This window comes from Danio rerio, chromosome 7, assembly GCF_052040795.2.
Source record: "Danio rerio strain M-AB ecotype USA chromosome 7, GRCz13ab, whole genome shotgun sequence".
Lineage (NCBI taxonomy): Eukaryota > Metazoa > Chordata > Actinopteri > Cypriniformes > Danionidae > Danio > Danio rerio.
In genome coordinates, this window is record NC_141027.1 from 14,362,971 (window position 1) to 14,381,425 (window position 18,455).

An 18,455-nucleotide genomic window follows, 5' to 3' on the forward strand; every position below is an offset into this window, starting at 1 on the left:
ATCATTGGATTGGCCCTTTGGGAATAACTGGACAAACCACTTGAACCCAGCACATCACCTCTGACCCCTGTGTCATCTATGGCTGGTCCTCAAGAGACCAGTGTTGACATCAACTTCAAATATGACACTGAAGAGCATCAATGAGGTCCACTTTTCCGACTGCTGGAATGCAAACTGATTAATATTTATGTAAAGAAATAAAAAATGTTTAAGATTAAATGATATTATTTGCACCATAGCACTTGTCTTAACAATTCAATATAACTGATTTCATGGTTGCATGTATGTTTGTAACCTTACTTTTTGAAAGATACTATTTTTCTAAATAAATGCAAACAGATGTTACTTCAGAGTTCATAATATATAACATTCCCCCTCCCCAATATCATAGTCATTTGATATTTCATAATCAGAGATATTCATGATTTTTTTAAGAGGCCTGTTAGTGCAAATGACGCGTGTCTGGTCAGTTCTGAATCAGTTTGACCCTTTGATTCGCCATAAAGAGGTCACTACCCTTTTCTATTAACTAAACCTCAAAGGTTACCCGAGACAGGCTGTGGTGAGGATGGGGAGATCGTGGAGTTTGTGTGTAGCTACTTAACCATGTTTTGGAGACCAATTTGTTTTGAGTGAAACATGTCGAGTATCTCAAAAGCTTTTTTAGGGTTTGTAAAACTTGTATGAAAATAAAATGAGTAATATTAGTCTGATATGTATATTATAAAAACAGATACATGCTTCTACACAATCCATTCATGCTGCCCAGACACAAATCGATTAAGTTAACGTAATTGTTTTGTTTAGTCCACTTAAATTTGTAAAAACAATTAAGTTGCCCCAAATAAACTCGCAATACATATGCTTTTCATTTCATTTCAAATAAATAGCCTACTTTGAACATGCAGCAACATATTTTTGAGTGTAGTTACAGTAGCTACTTTATAAAATGGCTAAATATATTTAGCTAAAATATATATTTATTTAATATATCCGTATAGTTGCATTCACCAATTAATTTGCACACAAACAAACCTCTTATCTTGTAAACAAGCTGTTTGGAAATGTACAACCTAAATTGTTAAAATCCGTGTCAGATAAAAATAATGCAATCGTTGTGGATCGAAATATTATTAGAAGACGTGGACATTTAATTTAGCCTAATATAGGAAAACATTTTAAGTAAAACAGCAAATGCATTTCAGAGCAAACACAACACGCTAACAGCTCTTAAAGCATTTGTGCAACGAGTTAAGTCATTGTGTTGTGCTCAGTCTTATTATAAGGTGTTATACGCATTCACGTCTATTCGGGCATAAAGTTTAGACTTTCAACATTTTAATGCATGTGTTTATTTTAATAAAACGAAGCACTGCTGCTGATCACGCGTCCTGCTGTTTAGCATTTAACATTGTTTCCCCCATCAAACTATAAAGCAGACGCGAACTTATTTTCTCCGAATTGTCTTGTTAATTCTATTCTTACACAAGTGTCTTACTACTTCCTAAGAAGGATGCTGCTTGTGGATGATGGTTATTTTACCCCTGTAGCTGATTTCTAATTGCAAACTAATGGTGTTACAAACTTACCCCGTGTTACAGCAGTCCAGAGTCTCTCCCACAATATTAACTTGATATCCGAACGACTAATGAGTCTCTTCTTTCTCCACAGGCTCATCCATATATGAGCGCTGTGTTTGTTAGATTTAGATAGCTGGAAATCTAATACACACAGGTTGTTTATTGCTAATAGTAAATGTTTATATAATGGTCGTGTCACGTATGTGTGTTTTCCAAGAAAAAAATATTTGTGTTTCGTCAGACCTCGTGTTTCTCCTCTTATTGTTGATTTTACGGATGCAAGTCAATCACGCCGTAATAAATTACATAAATTACTGGGACGGAGTTTAATTGTGGAGAGAAGTTTGGGCAAAGCTAAAAGCAAAGAAAGAAAGAAAATGGTTGAAACAATAAAAAATATGGGTTGTATTAACCCAACGTTGGGTCAAATATAAATAAACCCAAACGTTGTTTATTTATTTTTTTCCAATTTCATTTAAAATACTTTTTTTATTTTTTATCAACGGTTGGGTTTATACATATTTTGACCCAACATTGGGTTAATGTACCCTAGCATTTGTAGAGAGAATATTAATACATAGCCTATAGGCTATATTGTCGTATTTGTTTCTCAAATAATTGAACATTCATTAGCGATTGCATGGTACTGAAAATGTGTAACTATTTTAATCTGATTTATCTCGTTGATAATGCTGTGCATTATTTGATCTTAAATAACCAAAAGTATCTCAATGTATTTTTAATGATATTTGTTTTATTTATCCTTTTTTGGTACAGAAATAGGCTGAAGGTTGTAGAGAACGGGTATGAAACAAATGGGACTCGAAGCTTGGGCTATTTAAAAGCTCAAGATAGCGCTAATTTGCACTACATTTATAAAGGTTTTGGCGTTTAAGGAACGATTAACTAGCACGACTCAAAACTTCAGATTATTTTGTGATTGTGGAACTTCAGTGGAAAATCCTATTAAAATTAAATTTCACCTGAAGAATAAATCTTGTCAGATTTGCAAAAGAAGACATCCATCTTCACTTGAGAGGTGTGTGAATGCTTCTTCTGTGGCTTAATGTAATTTAAGATGTTTTACATCAGGCATATTCCTCATCAGCTGTCGGAGTGCTGAATGAGCATTCCAGCTCGTGCATATTTTTAAGAAAATATCATGCAAGGAATGTATGCTTCACCTTTATTTAATCCCAGTAAATTAAAACAATAATTGAAGAGAGTCTGCCAATCAAGCAAATCCAATTATTTGATCTCTTTTCCAAAGATTTACAAACACACTAAGCCTCAAACCCACCCAGCTGACTCATTCTGCATCAGCACATATGTTTTTTTGACTCCTGCATCAAATGAGGTGATTCATTGCTGGTTATTTTTTGCTACTCAGTTTATCATGTGGTGTCAGAACTATCAGCTTACAATTTAGCTTAATATCCAGCTCTTACTGTATTTCTATACCCTCCTAAAAATACCAATAGTTGAAGGATCAACGATTTTTTTGTAGAAATGTATTGTTCTGATGACCAAAATGACTTCTTAAGAAAAAAACCTTTTATTTATTGTTTGTAAATTTTATGGGAAGCAGAACCTAAAATCAGTCTCAACAAACTCATATTTAATGCATGTTTATTAGTACAGACATTGTTTAGACATTACAAAATCAGATAAAAGTCTAGATATTATGCTGTAGCTACATTACAAACACAACTGTATCTAACATGAAAGCTCACTATAATGTATATAAGACAAGAAAACATTGAATACATATAAATTCTCAGACACTGCCATGTTGCAACATTAGCAAACATCATTGTAAACATTTCACACATTAAGGCACATTGTTGAGCAATTGATATGACACAATTTTAAAAAAATCTATATGGTTTAACAGCCCAAATCATTCTGATTACAATTATTAGTGATTGTCTGAAGGCTGCTATCCAGATAAATCAATTAGTGCACATGTTAAATCTATCCCTCATGACTGCTTGTTTAATTTCCACAGAGCACTGTCTGGAAGAGATGTTGGACACTGGATTCCTGAGGTGATCAGATTGACCATTTGAGTCAAACATAGCAGGATAGGGTCTCAGTTTCTCCAGCAGCTGATGACAACTGTGGTTTTATAGGTATTTATACAGTTTTCCATGGTAGGAGCCTGTTTAGAGAGAAAAATAATGAACAAGATTAATATCACATGGCTTACTGTCATGACAAATATAAGAAAATATACTGGTAACAGCAACAAGATGCTATTAAAATCAAGTTAAATCCTTTAAAGTATTTTTATATACAGAGAAAGCATATTAAATGCATGATAAAGTATGGGAAAATAATTGTCATTCAGTGAAATAAATATTTTAGTAAAATTAAAAAAAGACTCATTAAAATAAATTTAAAAGATTTTACATGATAATAAGTCAGTATTTTAGGGCTGCACTGTGATCATTAAATAGAGCCTTTTGTAATGTCATTAACAAATGTAAGTAAGTTAAAGTCATGTCGGATAAACCGTATTTGCAAGTTGTTGTTTTTTATATGCAAGAAAGAACAATACAAAGATACAATGTGAACAGAGACGAGGAGGGTTACATAAATAAAATTCCAGCAAAGTAAACAAGTTTAAATGATTTACACCAAAAAGGAGTTTTACATGCAATGTAATTGTTAGAGTCTTTTAAAGAGTTCACAAATAAATCAAAGTCCTTTCTGAAAATAAAAAAGTAAGGGTGTTTCTTTGAAAATTTACATTTATGGATTTTAAATGTTGCCAAAAAAAGCAATACATTAATAAATTTACAATGAGAAGGATCTATATTCAGTGAGTAACCAAAGAATAAATTTTTTTGGGAAAGCATTACAAGTTAAAAGTACATGAAAGACTCCATACAGTCGTTGTTACGAGAAAGAAACCGCGAGTTGAGGCCGTGTCCATTTGAAACATGGCAGAATCCATAGACGCAATGTCTGTCAGGCTTCATAGGCATTTTATTCATGTAAATATGCCTTATTTGTTTATAAAAAAAGAGTTGATTGAGAATTATTTGCTCTTCATGTTCTATAACTATAGATGACAAACCTGGCTTTATGCTCTTGTAATTTACCAAAAGAAGGTATACCACCATCTTGTGCCGACGAAAGTGACTTGAACGCTCCCGTCGTCAAAATTACGCCTTGTCAACCTGTATACAAACTTCCCAGGAGGGCTTGAATGCAGCATGTCGTTTTTTGGTGTATAAATGACATTTGATTATAGTAGGTGTTTCCTGTAAATAAGTTAAAACTGTGATATTCAATACTTTTTGCATTCTGATTTAGCTTATATTGTCATCTATCGACATTAGAAAGAGATAGAAATATCTACAGTTGCAGGCATGTCTGTGTTATTTTTAAATATAGTGTTTGAAGTTGTTTTTGCATTGTTGAAAGAAGAATAAAAATACTCTCTAAAAGACTCCTGTGTGCCAAATTAGACATTTGCCCTGTCTTGAATGTCTCTCAAAATATCTGATTGACTGAAATGCAAATGACAACCCTGCTTCAATGTAGATCAATCTATCAATCTTCAATGATCATCCAGTTCTGCTTTTTTGAAAACGGTGATCTGAAACACAATACAGTGCAAACATACGTTTTCAGCCATTTTTCAGCCACAAACAATAAAAGTGGATTCACAGGTTTGCAATATTCCTAAAATGTTAAAGGTAGTGTATTTTTGGAAAGACCAGAGTCCATTTTGATGGCTTTTCATTTGTTGAGTTTAATGAAAACAATCAAGAATCTAAATTGCACTGTGGTTGTGTTATTGTACAATTTAACTGCATCATGTTCACTATGCTGAGCGGCCATTATAGTCTTAAAGATGGTGGGATTTCGAGATAATTTCGAGTATTTTATATTGCTCCAAATAACGCAGTCAGTAAAAGAAAATCGGTTATCTAGTAAAAGGTAACTCACACAACTTCATGACACTTCTACATTCATCCCCCTTATTTGTTTTCAATCCCTCATTCTTCATTTGCTTCCAAAAGTGTTGCAAATCATTTCTATACCCCGTCACCCTTCGAATTTGTGTACGATGTGTACCAACGCCATTACCAGTTTTCCCAAATTATATGTAGAGAGGTTTATGGACAATTTAATCCCTGCAGGAGACTTGGCAAGACCCTTTTCTCTGTCAATTTTCACCCTCTGCTTCATTCAAACCCCCTCTCTCATTCTGCGCCTCTACAATGTGGGGTTTCTTTCTGTCTCTTTTCTTATATTCCCGCATATCTTTTTTTTCTTCTCCTCTAGCTCTCACCAGACCCCCCCCCCCCCCCCCCCCCCCCCAAAAAAAAAAACCCTCAGACAGCATGCAGCTTATGCAAATCACTGGCCTTTTATTCTCAATTCTCGTCCTCAGCCTTGAATGAGACCTCAAGAAAACACACACACACGCACGCACGCACACACACACACACACACACACACACACACACACACACGCTACTGTAATGGGAACAGAGCCCTCCATGACATTCTAATGCACTATTTACCACAACGCTCCACTATGTTGATTATAGCAGAAATGTAATCATATTATAAAGTTTACCTAATACGTTTACAACTCGAAACACTCTTAAAACAATTCTTCCGTTTTTAGGAGTGTAAGATGATGATTGGGCCATTTTAAAAATCTTATACACAGGATTTGTTTCATAGTGATCTATGAAGAGCTGTTTTTGAGGAACCCTTCTTGGTTTTTTCTTGGTCTGAAGAACATTTTGATAAACTAAAGAACTTTTCTGCACCATAATATGTTTGTACAATGGAATAGTTCTTGATGGAACCATCAGTAGACTATTTTCCATCCTAACATTAAGTAAATTGTTTCAAAGTTTGCAAAACTGAAAAATACCAAGTGTAAATTGGACTTGTTTCCATCAAGATGTTGGAGCACAAATTGTCATGCCCAACTGGGCCTGGTTCCTCTCAAGTTTTTTTCCCTTCACTTTCCTCAGTTTGTTTCTTGGTCACCACTGGCTTGCTTAATTTGGGACTTGAGCTGCGAATCGATGGATTTACTCTTCAACGTTTGGACTTTCAGCATAGAAAATTAAATAACAATGAACTGAACTAAACTGACCATCAACTCTGAAAACTATTTCAATATACTAGAACTTCTTTGTTAAGCTGTTGTGACACAATCTACATTGTAATATCGCTTTAGAAATAAAGCTAAATTTACTTAATATTAACCTGGTACACAATGGAGACTACTCATTAGTCACATAGGTGTAATGGGTGTTTATTGTGTAAAGGGCTTTCCATCTCCCACTATAACACTGTTTCTAAAGTCCAAAACCTCCTCAAGTTATATGGAAACTCAGCTATTGGTGATAAATAATCAATTGGGAATTAACAATTATTTTGAAAATAAAACTTAAACACTTTTATCTTAAACATTTTTCTTAATCTAATAAATCTAATAACTTTTTCCCTATTGTCATTTCATGGAATTCAAAGATCTACTCTTCTTTATTTGCATTAAAGGACATCATTGCAAAATCTGCCAATTTATTGACTAAAAAATCTTCATGGAGCCATATATATGCAGTATATTTATATAACATAATATATTTTTCCACTTTGAAGAACTTTAATGCATTGGAAAGATTATGAGATATAGATAATTATGTACCTTTTCTGATGAATAAAGGGTTATTTCCGTATATTCTCACTTAGAAATCTGAAGTTAGACCTTAGAAGTTGTTAGATCAACTTGAAAAGCTGCTTTAAAGATATTTTAATTTATTATTATTATTATTATTATTATTATTTTTAAATAGTGCAGTATTTTGGGGCTGCACTGTGATCATTAAATAGAGCCTTTTGATATGTCATTAACAAACGTTAAAGTCATGTCGGATAAATCGTATTTCTAAGATAAAAGTACACGAAAGACGCCACACAGTCGTTATTACGAGAAAGAAACCGCAAGTTGAGGGCGTGTCAAAATGAAACATGGTGGAATCAATAGACGCAATGTCTGTCTGGCTTCCTAGGCATATTTCTAGTGTCGATGGATGACTAAAAAATCTACAATCTACAAATAATACAGTATATATATAACATAAAAAACTTTTTCCACTATAAAGAACTTAATGCATTGGAAAGGTTATGATATATGGATAATTATGTACCTTTTCTATTGAATAAAGGGTCATTTCCATATATTCTCACTGAGAAATCTCTAGTAAATTTCATAAACCATTTCAGAGAAATAGAAGGTAACAGAATTACGTCGAAAATTTTTGTTAGATCTACTTAAAAAGCTGCTTTCAAGATTTTAATTTATTATTATTATTATTTTTTTTTAAATAGTGTAGTATTTTTAAGTAAGACTGTGAAAAATGCTGGGTTCCCAATCGATTTTTGTTGGGACAACATAAAGGAATTAAGTTTTAGAAATTTAGTTAAATAAACCTTATTAGCTTTTTACAAATTTAAGTGGATTGAACATAAAAATAATTAAAAACAAAATTAATTGTCTTTTCAGCTTATTTTATATACTATGGTAAGTAACTTGAACACACTTTAAGCATGTATTTTTAGTACAAAATTATAGTGTATTTACGCTGTACATCAATTTAACCAAAAACCATTAACGAGGACTTCGGGATTCGACTAGACATTTTAAGAAAAGGGGGGCTGTTTACCAAAAAGTCATTGCGACAAGGAGGAGGGGGGGCTGATGAATATAAAGTGCTTGCTGCCATTCCCAGGGTCTGGAACACACACACACACACACACACACACACACACACACACACACACACACATACACACACACAGGCAGGTTGTGTGTATATGAGTGTGTGAGCCAAGCAGCCTGACTTCCCTCAAACACTTTGACAGACAGGCCTTTTCACCAGCACATTTCTGGGGCGTCCAGCTCTCCTCCCTTAGCAACAGCCCCGAGTGGAGAGCCCCTCCAGCCGGACAGCAGGCCGCAGGGGTGGAGTGACGGGCCCGAACGGGTGTGGGTTACAAGGGGTGAGCTGGTTCACAGGGGTGGATGAAGAAGTTCCCAGTCTGGCTGGGACTCCCACAGGCAATGAACTTGAACTTGACTCTGATAGCATTAATGAGGATCACACTGCCTCATGCTTATTTGCATAGGCATTGCAGTGGGGGTTGTATTGTCAATTAAAAGCATAACAATGTTAAATGAAATTCGTGTTAACTGAAACAAAATAATGTAACAAGAACCTAAACATACACTGTAAAATGTTATGTGAAAACAAAAGTTTCTGTTACTTTAACTTATTTTAATAAGTTAGTCTGGTTTTAACCAATTTGTTTTAGCTAAAAATGCTGGGTTCTACACAATCAATTTGCATTGAGACAACATGAAGGAATTAAGTTAGCTTACTAGTTTTTTTATTTAATTTAAGTGGATTGAAGGTAAAACAATTAAGTTGTCCCCAAAAAAGGAAATAATTGTGTTGTTTTAGCTCATTTTAAGTAGTTTGAATAAATATCAAATGCAAATTCTTGAACTGAATGAAGTTCAACTTTTCTTGTCACGTTTATGTACATCATCAAACATCAAACCGACTAAAAATATTAATTTCATTCAACAAAAAAAATTTTTTTGGCTGTTTATTCACACAACAAATGTTTTAAGGGCACTAAAAATGCTAAAAGTTGCATATTATTGATGCACAATACAGCATTTTATTTGCTTTCTTATCATGCTGTCGACTATATAAAAACATGAAGCAATACACTGCATGTAAATGGTAGCTTATTTTAAATCAGCTAATTAAGGCAATAATGTAATTTTGTACTAACATTAAAAAAGACTACATGAAAACTAAAATCTTCATAAATAATTTCTTTAAAGAAATTCTCTTGAGCTGTTAAGTGTTTTCTGTAGCCTGCACTAAAAATTATTATTGCTGCCTAAAATGTTATAGTTGAATAAAATGAACTGTTTCTAAATACTAGGTTGCGGCTGGAAGGGTATTCACTGCGTGAAACATGTGCCACAATAGTTGGTGGTTCCCTCCACTGTGGCAACCCCTGATAAATAAGGGGCTAAGCTAAAGAGAATTTAATAAAAATAAACTTTTTTTTATTGATCTCAACTTCAATTATTCATTTTCCTTCGGCTTAGTCCCTTAATTATCAGGGGTCGCCACAGCAGAATGAACCGCCTATTATACCAGGATATATTTCACGCAGTGGATGCCCTTCTAGCTGCAACCCAGTACTGGGAAACACCAATACACTCTCATTCACACACACTTTTATACTACGGCCAATTTAGTTCATCTAATTCACCCATAGTGCATGTCTTTAGACTGTGGGGGAAACCAGAGCATCCGGAGGAAACCCAAGCCAACACGAGGAGAACATGCAAACTCCACATAGAAATGCCAACTGGCCTAGCCGGGACTTGAACCAACAACCTTCTTGCTGTGAGGCGACAGTGCTAACCACTGAGCCACTGTACAACTTTAAATCCACTTTCTAAAACTAAAACATTTTTGTTAAAATCTGATTAACTTACTAAAATAAGTTAAAATAGCATAAAAAACCTTACAATGATAAAGACAAGCTTTAGATGAAAAATCTATAATTGATAAAGTAGTAAACTGCAGATTTTGTAGATTAAACAAAGATTCTGTTTTAAAAGAAAATATTATTTTAATTAATTTAGTTTAAAATGTTGTTTTTCATGGTGTTAATTAATATTTTATGCGTACGTTTTACTACCAATTTTGTATTTGCAAGTTTATTTTTATTTCATGATTCCATTTGAAGGGATTGTTCACACACAAATTTAAAAACGTGGTAAGATGTCCTTTAAAAAAAGTTTTGTCCATAAAATGATAGTCATTCTTTCATTAATTTTCCTTCAGCTCAGTCCCTTTATTCATCAATGGACGCCACAGCAGAATGAACCGTCAACTTATCCAGCATATGTTTTACCCCGCGTAGCCATTCCAGCTACAACCCAAGACTGGGAAACACCCATACACACTCATACACTACGGCCAATTTAGTTAATTTACCTATAGCACATGTCTTTGGACTGTGGGCAAAACCGGAGCACCCAGAGGAAACCCTCGCCAATACTGGGAGAACATGCGAACTCCACACAGAAATGCCAACTGGCCCAGCCGAGTCTCGAACCGGTGACCTTCTTGCTGTTAGGCAATAGTGCTAACCACAAATGATAGTCAAAGGGTTTAAAACTTTCATTACACTCAAAAAATGGTGTTTGCTCTTTGATCAAACCACTTATTTAAAATGAGCTGAAACAACAACATTCTTGAGTTTGGTTTCAAGTTCAATCTACCTAAATTTGTAAAAATGATATGTTAACACTTTATTTTGATGGTCCGTTTTAGTATTAGTAGACTGTCTGCTTGATATCTGTTGATACTTGTATATCAACAGATATCAAGCAAAAAAATTTAAATCTACACTAACCAAAACCCCAACCTAACAGAATACTTATAATCTAATGAGAATAAGTTGGCATGTAGATGCAATGTAATTTAAATTCAACAAACAGACCATTAAAATAAAGTGTGACCAAACGAATAACCTAACTTAATTCCTTCTTGTTGTCTCAACACAAATCACTTGTGTGGAACCCAGCATTTTATTTTACTGTGCACTTAACATTCTAATGAGAATAATTACAATAGATCAACAACAATCTTTCAATAAACTGTAAATCTATATAGCCTTTATATTTGATAATTCTCCTCATTAGGAAGTAAAGTGGACAAAAAGTGAAGCAAAATGTGAGCATTGATCATTACATTTCAAGGTCTTTTCTAATGATGGGGGGCACGGTCTTGACTCCGAGTTTGTTTCTGAATTTTTAGTAATGCCCTTTGCTCTCGCATCTTCTTGGATACAGTGATGTGCGTATGAGTGGCTCTCTCTCTCATTTTTATTGCTTTTTTACAAATTACATCACCAGGAACTTTTCAACGCAACTGCATTCAGGTCATTCCAACTTCATCTTTAGCACTTTGCATTGTTATCCACAAAAGGAGAGTCTTTAAAGAGCACTGAAATAACGTTCAAAAGTGACCTCATTTTTTTATTTTTTTATTTCAAGGTTGCGCCCTCGATACAATACAGAAATGATGATTTCAATGGCACAGACCTGAATAATAAGGATCAAAAGTGCGAGTTTGTCTTCTGAACTGATTTGAAGTCACACAAGGGCTCTTTCATAAGCTTAGATTGAGATTAAAAGCACACTTAAAGGCCTAGAAATGAACGTTCTGCCATCATTTACTGACCCTCATGTTGATCCAAACCTCTCTTATACTTAGTTTCTTCTGTTAAAGACACATACATACACACACACAACATGTTTTTAAAGCTAATACTTTTTTCTAGTAAAAAGAAAGTAATCCAGGTTTGGAGTGACATGAGCATTTGTAAATGAGGACAGACTTTTCATTTGGGAGTCGATAACACATTTAAGACACAGAAAGTCCTTATTTAGACTTTGTGCCTTGTTTTTTGCAATAACATACTACTTTTTACTGTCATCTCACAGCAAGAAGGTCGCTGGTTTGAGTCCCAGCTGGGCCAGTTGGCATATCTGTGTGGAGTTTGCATGTTCTCCCTGTGTTTGCATGGGTTTCTTGAAGACATGCGCTATAAGTCAATTGAATAAACTAAATTGGCCGTAGTGTACGAGTGTGTGTGAATGAGAGTGTATGGGTGTTTCCTGGTACTGGGTTGCGGCAGAAAAGGGATCCGCCAGGTAAAAGATATGATGGAATAGCTGGCGGTTCATTCTGCAGTGCCAACCCCTGATAAATTGAATGAATGAATGAACGAAAGGTATAGTGAATGATAAGGTTAAATTAAGTCAATTGAATTGAATCGTTCGAAGGTCTAAACATTCTAAATTTAATTATTAAAATTAGTCTTCTTTACTGATACAAAGATCTTTCTGTTCATAATTTGACTATGAAAAATACCTTTTAAAGTGGACCTACTATGCCCCTTTTTGTAAAAAGATGTAAAAAGTCTCTCAAAATACGCCACAAATAATGTTTCAACAATGAAACGGACCTGTTATAGGCGTTGTCCGTAATTTGTGCCATTTTGCAGACTGTTGCTTTAAATTCAAATGAAATTTGAATTTTTTTTTTTAAAAAGGGTGGAGCCTCAAATGCCTATGTGTTAGCATAGTGGCAGATTCAAAAACTTTCTATGCTAATGATCTTAAAGGATTTTTTCATAGTCAAATTTAGAACATTAAGATCTTTATATTGGAAAACAAGACAAAAATTGTAAATAGGAATATTTTTGGGGGGTCTTCATGTTTTAAAGTTGACTTTAAAAATACCTTTAAGGCCCCAAAAATATACATTTTCTGATACAAAGACCCCAGGCCTTAAAGGTATTTTTTCATAGTCAAAATTAGAAGACCCCAAAAATTTTCTCTTTTATTATTTTTTCCATCACAAAGATCTAAACATTCTAAATTTGATGTATGAAAAGAAAATAAGTTTAAGACCTCCCAAAAATAATTAAAATAAAATTTTAAATAACAATATTTTTGGCGGGTCTTATAAGTATTTTTCAGTCAAATTAAGAAATTTAACACCCCAAAATATTCTTATTTAGATTTTGTTGTCTTTTTTCCAACACAAAGATCTAAACATTCTACGTTTGACTATGAAAAATACCTTTAAGACATAATAATAATCTTAATAATCTTATTTGGAAGTTTTATCTTGGAGTTTTTCATAGTCAAATTTAAAACATTAAGTTTTTATATTGGAAAACAAGACAAAAATTTTAATTTAGGAATATATTTTCCTACTTTTATTCTAAAAAATATAAATAATACTTCTAAATTATATTTTTGGGGGTCTTTATTTTTCATAGTCTTAGACCACTGAAAATATTCTTATTGTGAATTTGTCTCTTTTTTTCCAACACAATGTTTTTAGAAATGTATTTATATTTTAAAAAATTAGAACACATTCTAAATTTGACTTCATAATTCCATATCTGTGCTTAAAACAAGAAACTATATGCCAGTGGGTTTAGAAAGATGTGCTGTCACCCATTGATGTTCTGGATTTACTTGCGTCTAACAGTTGATTTTAGCTCTGTCCTGACTGTGGGTCTTTTTGCTGCCTGTTATTCCAGCCCGAGTCTTGCTCGGGAATCCCAATCCCAGGCTTTTCAGGGCCACTCGTCCAAGGAGAGGGGGAGAGAGAAAAAAGGCGGGGGAAACCATTTGAAAGCTCCCCCGTAGCTGATACAAAGCTGAGAACAACCCTTCGCCGGATAATCGTGTTTATCCCAAGATTAAGACGAGATCGACAGCTGAGGTATCCAAGGGGAATTTTACCGTAAAAAAACACACACAATGGTCTTTAACGCAAACCCAAGAGATGATTCAGAGTGGTTTTCAGCCACTGTTCTTTTCGCAGCTATGACCACAGATGAAAACGATACAGATTGCTCACCTACCACAGATAACTGTCTTCATTAACTCTACCCACTATCAACCTGGGGTTAATAAAATGGCAAAAATTATTCTATAACAAGTCAAGACACAAAACGACTTTATACAAACTAGATATAATAGTTTATTACCCATCCATCCATCCATCCATCCATCCATTTCTTATCCATCCATCCATCCATCCATCCATCCAAATATATAGGCAAAAAAGTATATATCTGTCATACAAATATATAGACAAAATTATCTATCCATCCATCCATCCATCCATCCATCCATCTATCAAATATATAGAGAAAATGTGTTTACTGTTTTCTCATTCCATCCATCCATCCATCCATTTCTTATCCCATCCATCCATCCATCCATCCATCCATCCATCCATCCATCCATCCATCCATCCATCCATCCATCCATCCATCCATCCATCCATCATCTATTTATCTAATATATAGACAAAATGTATATCCATCCACCCATCCATCCATCATACAAATCTACAGACAAAATATGTTTCTTTTTATGTTGTTTAATTGATACATGTTTAATTTTATATTGTTTAATATATACAATATATAATAATAATACTATTATTATTATGATTATTATTAGACAATTGTTGTCTTAAAAAGCAAATAAAACTAATGCAAAATAATATATTTAGACAATACATCATGTTATTTACCTACACAGTCAATCCCATGAATGATAATCGATTATTATAAAGCTATATAATACACTGCTAATAATATTACTAATATCATAGTTATTATTATTATTACATGACTTAAGAAGCACAAGAAGCTAAAACAACTATTTACTATCCACTGTATGGCCATGATTATCTAACATAATCATTCATATCACAAGTATTATTAATCTTAAAGCAAAATATATAATTCATACGTGAAGTGACTTCAATACAAAACACTAAAAAATATCAACACAAGTGTGAACTGTCCTGGAAAGCAGAACTAGCGGTTTCCATTACAGCTGCAGTCATAAAATATACATTTCCAAATCTAATCTGACACAAAGTTTTTATCACGAGAGAGAGAAATGAAATCTCACAGAGCTGGCTCTTTCGGAAAAATAAATACGCGAAGCCCTTTAACGCCGGACATAAAGATGACATATGACAGGGAGAAAACTGTTAGTATGCCAGACAAATATTCCCAGATAGCAAACCTCCCATAGGCCTTTGATATTAACATGCCAGCTGCAGCAACTGCCACATGGGGCCACAGACTGAGAGCCAGACAGTAAAAGCCCTCCCCCATCCCACAGCTCGTCTCCAAAACTGCACTTTTTTTTCTTCCTCCATATCTCTTCAGTTCAATTTAAGATTAATTGTATAGCGCTTTTCATAATAATTAATGTAATAAAAGTGTGCGCTATTACATTACAATCAAAATGTTGTAGGGTGAACAATATGCACACTGTAAAAATATCCATAAGTTAGCAGTTTTCGGTATTTTGTCATTCTCGCTTTTATTTTTCCCAGTTTATTTAAGCTTTTGAATTGCCTCATGGGAGTTTGATCTTCTTTCAACACCCTTTAACCTTGAAAAGATGGAAAAAAGGGACGATTATTAACATCTATAATAGTTTAAAGTGATATATTGTCTGGGTCGGTTTTGTATATTACACTACAAAACATTGTAATAAACTGCAAGCACATTTTCCGCTATTTTAGCTTACTTATTTGTCTATTATTTGTTATATATTATCTATCTAATCATTTATACAAATATATAAGCAAAATAAGTTTATGATATCTATCTATCATACAAATATATAGACAAAACATCTATCTATCTATCTATCTATCTATCTATCTATCTATCTATCTATCTATCTATCTATCTATCTATCTATCTATCTAACAACCTACTAAAATATCTATAGAAGTCTCTGTTAAACTGTAGAGATTAAGCTCCCATAATGCAATTTCATATATATATATATATATATATATATATATATATATATATATATATATATATATATATATATATATATATATATATATATATATATGAGTACACATAGTGTTATTTTGAAGTTGATATCTATTGTGTAATACACTTTTAATGAAGTGTGTTTGTGTTTTGCTTAACGTTGTGCTAAGTGTATATCTTAACATTAGTTGTTTATCTCGACCCATTCGTTTTTCTGCAGTGCTGGTGTTGAGATTAGAAATCCTCAGTTTCAGCAATCAGATACTTCTTTCAGTGCATCCCATATCAATAATTCCTCCTTTCTTTCTTTTTTTTTTTTTGTGTGTGCGACTGCTGTGAAATGCTGCCGCTGTCCCGGTGCAAACTTTCTCTATGGTTTTCTGTATCACTGCCTCCATTTTACTGGGTAATATATTGTAATGGAGCCTTAATTAATTGCTTGCCCAACCGCTGTGCCCTGGCAGAAGGGGGGAGAGGAAGGAACTGTCCTTCAAATTCAACTTGAACGCCTTCAATTTGTGATGTGCGTCATGCTTTTTATCAAATAAACAAACTACACACAAAACCATGAGTTGCTTTGACTCAAAATTGGGTCAAATATTGACAAAGCCAACAGCTCCCACATGACAAAATAGCAGAGTAATTTATAGTAAACACTATAGTGCTTTTGAACCCTATTATATTATATTACATTATATTATACTTTATATTATATTATATTATATTATAATTTATTATTTTATATTATATTAGTTTATATTATATTATTTTATATTATATTATATTAGATTATATTACTATGCAACAGTATACTGTTGTATTAACTTTAATGTTAATACAATATAACTATATATTCAAAAGTTGTAGAAAACTACTGTATTGGGTCATTTGTTTATATTACTATAGTTGTTATGTTGCCATAGCAACTATCTAATTACCAAAACAGATTAATTCAAGTACTTAACTATTTAAAAGATTAACCCTCAAACTTTTTAAGCAACCCAGCTTTATGTAGAGTGCAACATAAAATGCTTCCTTTATATCAGGGATCATCGAACGTGTACCTGGAGGGCCGGTGTCCTGCAGATTTTAGCTCCAACCCTAATCAAACACACATGAGCACGCTAATCAAGGTCTTACTAGATATGCTTGAAACACCCAGGCAGGTGTGTTGAGGCAGGTTGGAGCTAAACCCTGCAGGGCACCGGACCTCCAGAAACGAGATTGGTGACCCCTGCCTTATATTATACAGCTGGTGAATATTTTGCATATTTAATATAATTTACTATAGTATTTTTTCAAGTAGGTAATTTAAAAGATTAACCCCTAAGCAGTGGGTTTTGTAGAGTTTATGAGATATACAACATAACAACATAAAATGCTTCCCTACTTTATACTAGTAAATATTTAGCATATTTTCTATAATTAACTATAGTATTTCCTCATGTGCGCCGGGTTAAAAATGTTATTTTAAAAGATTAACCCTTAAACTTTGGGTTTAAGCAGCCAACTATTTTTTTTAAAGTGCACACGCTTAGATATACAACACAAAATGCTTCTTTTACATTATTTAACTGGTGAATATTTTGCATATTTACTATATATATATAACCATGTGGCTTGGTTCAAACTTTTATTTAAAAAGATTAACCCTTAAACTGAGTTTACGCAACTAGCTTTTTTTTTTAAGTGCACACGCTAAGATATACATTATAAAATGGTTCCCTTATATTAAACAACTAGTAAATATTTTGTATTATTTCTGGTAATTACTACAGTTTTTTTCCATGTAGGCTGGGTTAAAAATGTTATTTAAAAGATTAACCCTTAAACTTTGAGTTTAAGCAACCAACAATTTTTTTAAGTGCATACACTAAGATATACAACATAAAAAGTGTCCCCTATATTATACAACTACTAAATATTTTGAATATTTTCTAGTAATTACTCCAGTTCTTTTATTATAAAACATTAACCCTTAAACTTTGGGTTAAAGCAACAAACTATTTTTTAAAAAGTGCACACACTAAGATATACAACAAAAAAGCTTCACTTATATTAAACAACAAGTGATTATTTTGCATATTTACTAGAACTTACTTTAGTTTTTTTTCATGTAGGCTGGTGTAAAAATGTTATTTTAAAAGATTAACCCTTAAACTTTGGGTTTAAGCAACCAACTATTTTTTAAAGTGATACAACAAAAAATGCTTCCCCCCCCATTACACAACTAGTGAATATTCTGTATAACCACTCTAGTGTGCACTACAAAAATACATCACATCTACTGCATGAGGACGATTCCTGACAAGTGTACAATGGTGCTAAAACACACTCTCGACGCAGCCGCACGAAATAAAGCCGTTCCCTGAGGATAGTCTCTTAGGGTTTCGGTGC

The 18,455-nt window shown here is 33.3% G+C and overlaps 2 long non-coding RNA genes across 2 annotated transcripts in view; one reads left to right on the forward strand and one right to left on the reverse strand.

Moving 5' to 3' along the window:
- Window positions 1-5,127, forward strand: part of LOC141375317 (uncharacterized) — a 41,148-nt gene extending 36,021 nt beyond the window's left edge. The window contains exon 2 of the long non-coding RNA XR_015495414.1: window positions 1-5,127. This is a non-coding gene — a long non-coding RNA (uncharacterized LOC141375317).
- si:ch211-132d3.4 overlaps window positions 3,193-18,455 on the reverse strand; it is a 27,087-nt gene continuing 11,824 nt past the window's right edge. The window contains exon 5 of the long non-coding RNA NR_186720.2: window positions 3,193-3,741. This is a non-coding gene — a long non-coding RNA (si:ch211-132d3.4). The remainder of the gene's footprint in view (window positions 3,742-18,455) is intronic.